Source organism: Thamnophis sirtalis, unplaced genomic scaffold, assembly GCF_051295495.1.
Source record: "Thamnophis sirtalis isolate CommonGarterSnake01/CBP01778 unplaced genomic scaffold, rThaSir2_p1.2 scaffold_8, whole genome shotgun sequence".
NCBI lineage: Eukaryota > Metazoa > Chordata > Lepidosauria > Squamata > Natricidae > Thamnophis > Thamnophis sirtalis.
The window spans coordinates 78,446,421-78,451,284 of NW_028261388.1; positions in this window are offsets into that span (position 1 = coordinate 78,446,421).

The window sequence follows — 4,864 nt, forward strand, 5'->3', positions numbered from 1 at the left end:
AAAACAGAAAAAAAAGAAACAGATCCACACAAACCAAGAGGGTTTCATTCATCCTGGTTAAAGGCTTAGAAGAAGAGTCAAGTCTTAACAACTGTTCTAAACAACAGCAGAGTGGAGGTCATCTGGATCTCATGGGGTAGTTCATTCCAAAAAAGGGGGGAATTGGTATAAAATAAGGCATCTTTCTAGAACCTTGATAGTTTCCATTGTTCAATTGGGTTGCCACCCCTGTAAGATCAAATCAGTCAGGCAGATACTATTGGAAACAGGTGGTCCCTCAAGTATGCCATGCAGAGTTTTATAGATAACAAACAGCAACTTGAATCACACCTGAAAGCAAATGGGCACACATCTTATTCTAATTCTAATTCTTATTCTAATATCTATTTCCTATTCACATTTAGCAAATAAATGTCTGGGACATGGTGTTGGACTGTGGTACCAAAAAAATGTAAAATACTTTTATAAAATAAGTGATGTTATCAGGAAACACTGCCTAGCTGTTGTGGCCCAGCAGGAGCCGTTGGAGCTGCCACCAGACTCCGAAAGCGAGGGACCCTATGAGTCAGCTCTGGAGGATGTGGAGGACTCTGGACAGGGTTCCGACTCCGAGCAGGGCGCAGAGAGGCTGGTTGGCCACCAGGAGGCGCCTGAGCCTTGGAGCAGTGGGGAGGAGACAAGGGAGTGTGATCCTGATGTCATGCATTGAAGCAGTGGGGAGGATACAAGGGAGTTGGTCCTGGATGCCCGGCAATGGAGGGCTAATAGGCATAAAGAACAGTTACACAGTTACAGGAGATAATTGAACTCAGCTGGTGGTAATTAGGCTCCTCTCAAGACTATAAAAGGAATGACTTTCCACACGCTCATTGCAGGAATCAACGTATTTACTAGAGCTGGAGAACTTTTGTGGCTAGCTTGGCAGGCTGGATTGCTGCCAAGGTTAGTCTGTGCTGGATTGCTGCCAATGTCTAATCTGTGCTGGATTGCTGCCAAGGTCTAGTCTCTGTGTTAATAAATCCTTGAAGTATCTTTGTCTCAGCGTGCTTTGGTGTAGGAAGAGGGGGGTCAGAACACTAGCCCTACTTCCTGTAGCTATGGTATTGGTCAGTTTTGAGTGGGGAGCCATATAAAGTATGTACAATATACATATACTATGTCTATGGAAAAGGCACTCCTGTCCTAATCAAGATAATTGCTCAGTGAAGGAACTGCTAGATGTACAATTTCTGCCATGCTGGCTAAATATGGAGCTATTGTGCAGTGCCTGTGGAATTCTGGGAGTTGAAGTTCACACATCTTAAAGTTGCTAAGGTTGAGAAAAAACTGATTTAGACTGTATCAAAGACTGGCAGAGTGACATAATGTTTGGCTCTGCCTGACAGTTCTTATTTCAATTCCTCCTGTCTAGAATCTCAGCAAAAAACATGATGAATTGTAGAGCTGGAGGGAATCACAATAAAGAGCATAATATAAAAGAATAAAACCAAAGGGGTTTCAATAGTTGTATGATTTGCAGAATAACTTTGGCAATAATATCAAGGTAATAAAAAGAGGAGTTTTGACTTTGAAATATGTATGATACATGCTTGCATTTTTGTTTAGTCTCCAAATGAGCATTTGATGTTTCTGATTATAAGTTTCATCTATTCTGTCCTATTGATTCACTGAACCAGAATGTGTTTTTTTTTTGTTTTGGATTAGCATTCTATGTGAATTAAGCTACTGTAAATTATGGTTTATGACTAAGCATAGTGATTTATTAAAAAAACATGATTCAGAGCATTGCAGAGCAGAAAAATTCTCCTGTGTGTTTTCCCTACCACTTCTCATTTAGTTTGATGAAATGAGAATTTGCATTCAGAATTTCTTCAAAAACATAATTTTGCTTGATTGAGTAATAAATTTTCATGGTTGAAGTGCTATGTTCTTGCAGTTTCAGTTATTAGGTGTCTAAGGCAAATGAGCCAATTGTAGCTTTAAAAAAAAAAGAGAAATTTGCTCCAGAATGTGCATAGCATACTACCTTGCTGCTAATCATTAAAGCAGCTGTCTTTTTTCCTTTTAATATTCCTTATTATTTATTTACTTATTTACTTATTTACTTATTTACTTATTTACTTATTTACTTATTTACTTATTTACTTATTTACTTATTTACTTATTTACTTATTTACTTATTTACTTATATACTTATTTACTTATTTACTTATTTATTATCTATCATCTATCTATCTATCTATCTATCTATCTATCTATCTATCTACCTACCTACCTACCTACCTACCTACCTACCTACCTACCTACCTACCTACCTATTTATTTATTTATTTATTTATTTATTTATTTATTTATTTATTTATTTATAAAAGTTATTTATGAAATGTATTGACCACCCATCTTACCACAGAGAAATTCTGGGCAGATATGAGCTTAAAAAAATGATGTCTCCTTTAAGAGTCACATTAACTTTATACTCATTAAAGCCACCTTTAAAGGCTTATACCTTTGAAGATAATAGGTGTGGCATCATGATCAAAGACCTTTTTGTATATCCTGTATTTGTGATGTTGACTTTTTCAAGTTCTCCCTCCCCTTTTTTGCTGGCTTATGTAGAACCGTGAAAAATGACAAGCTGCTTTAATGAATAGTAGTGTGCTGCTGTGTTGGTACTTAGGAAGACAGTTATTTGTAGTAGCTTGTTTGAGAAGTATGGCAGCCATGGAAGCTTCAGAGTACAGTAATAAAAACAAAGTATCACCAAGAAGAAACTAAGGTGAAAACGCAATTAAGAGAAATGTTAAAGTCATTCTCAAGCAGCTGGAAAAGAAGGTAGAAAAAGAAGCTGCTATTGTAGGGGAAGGAAATGTTTCAGAAATTGTAAGGCAGAAACCCAATCATAATACACCAAAAAGAAAACTTGAGTATAGATATCTTTTGAGCTTAAATCTTCAAATCCCACAGAGTGATTTCTATAAATCTGACAAATGTACTTTCTCTGGTTTTTTGGCACAAAATGATACTTTCAAATGCTGCAACCAAGTAAAGTGGTTTTGTTGAATTCCAATGTGCAACAAATGCTCTGTGCAGTAGGGCTCAACCGTTCAAAAGGAGAACATAATTATATCAAAATAAATTGACCATCCTTTTGGCAGACCCTGTTCTTTCAAGGATTCTGCAGCAAAATAAGAATTACAGTAGATGGCAGTAGTCAGGTTGAGCATCTTAGGACATGCTGGTCTGTCAAAGAATTCTGAGCTCTTTGGCCAAAGATTTTTTTTCAGTTGAGGTATCTAAAGTCCAGAAATACAGAGCTTAGAAATTGTGTGAAAGCCATGAATTTAAGAGCAGCAGCTGACAGTCAAGCAATTATACGCAGAAAGACATATTGAAAAAACCCTTTGCTTTGAATGTATTTTAGTATTGGAATAATAGAACCTATTTAAATCTATTTCTTTAATTGCTTTTTAATGCTCATTTTAATTTGTTAATTATATGTTTTATTATTCACCGGTATGAGCAGTTCGTTTAGGGAGAGTATAGCTTTTAATAAATAAAATGACATCATATACATGCACATTGAGGAAAAGAAAATAAATATGCGTGAATGAAACATTGTATAGCTGACAAGATATCAAGATATCGTTTGTTTTTCTTAAGGGAGTTGAAACTCAACATATCTAGAATGCAACAAGGTGAAAATAACAGTCCAGGTCATACTCAGATTGATCTGAACCATTCCTAATTTACCTCACAAACTGTGCTTGAGATAAAATTAGGGGAGACTTTAGGCTACCTTGACCTGTTGAGAAAGACAAACTAGAACAAATTAACCAACAAATGCTACATTTAACATAACTTAACATTTTATCAGAATTTGTGTGTGCGCCCACACATGCTTTTGGACATAGCGGGATGCCTCTATGTTGGACATAGTGGCAGGGCTTTTGGACACCCCGGCACTGTGTCCGACATAGAGCCGGGACGCCTCTATGGCGGACACAGCGGCAGGGCTTTTGGATGCCCTGCTGCTGTGTCTGACATAGAGCCGGGACACCTCTGTGGTGGACACAGTGCCGGGGCTTTTGGATGCCCCGGCGCTGTGTCTGACATAGAGCCGGGACGCCTCTATGGCAGACACAGCACCGAGGCTTCCAAAAGCCCTGCCGCTGTGTTCGACATAGGGCAGCTTTTGCCCGCTTGCCTCACCAGCCATAAACCTCACCGCACGTCACTGAACTGAGAAGCCTTGAGATATGTCAAATGTTCAAAGAGAAAAGACAAAAACAATGTTTCCAAGCCTCCAGCCTCTAAGTGGCAGTGTTACTTTTTTTCCCCTCTGCTTTTACATCCCTCTTTGTGTTCCAAACTTAAGGAGAAAAGTTCTTAAAAGAAAAACAATCCAATCAAGCATTGTACAAAAAAAGAATTTTTTAATCCATAAGTATGAAAAAAAAAGAATAAAAAGTAGAAGAAGAAAAATTAACCAATCCAATTTAAAAAGTAGGAAACATTTGTAAAAATTCCATCAGTGATATCATATCTGCCTTCATGAACTAATACTTCAAGTTCACCCTGTTTGTTCCCTAAACTTTGAGTATAGGCATTTTATTCCTTTATGAGTCAGGTATGTTCCTTATATTTCGATTTCCATCCTTTCCGTCCCTCTACTTTATTATGATTTTTTAAATTTCTTATTTCTCTTTACTCCCTACCTCCTTAGGTGATTGGTTATCTAGTGGCTTTTGCTTGGAATTACATTCTAAAAGTAGTGAAGATTGGTCCCCTCCACCCTCAATTTTAGTTTAAAGCCCTTTTGATAAGATGAGCCAGTCATTTTCTGAAAATATTCTTTCCAGTGCTT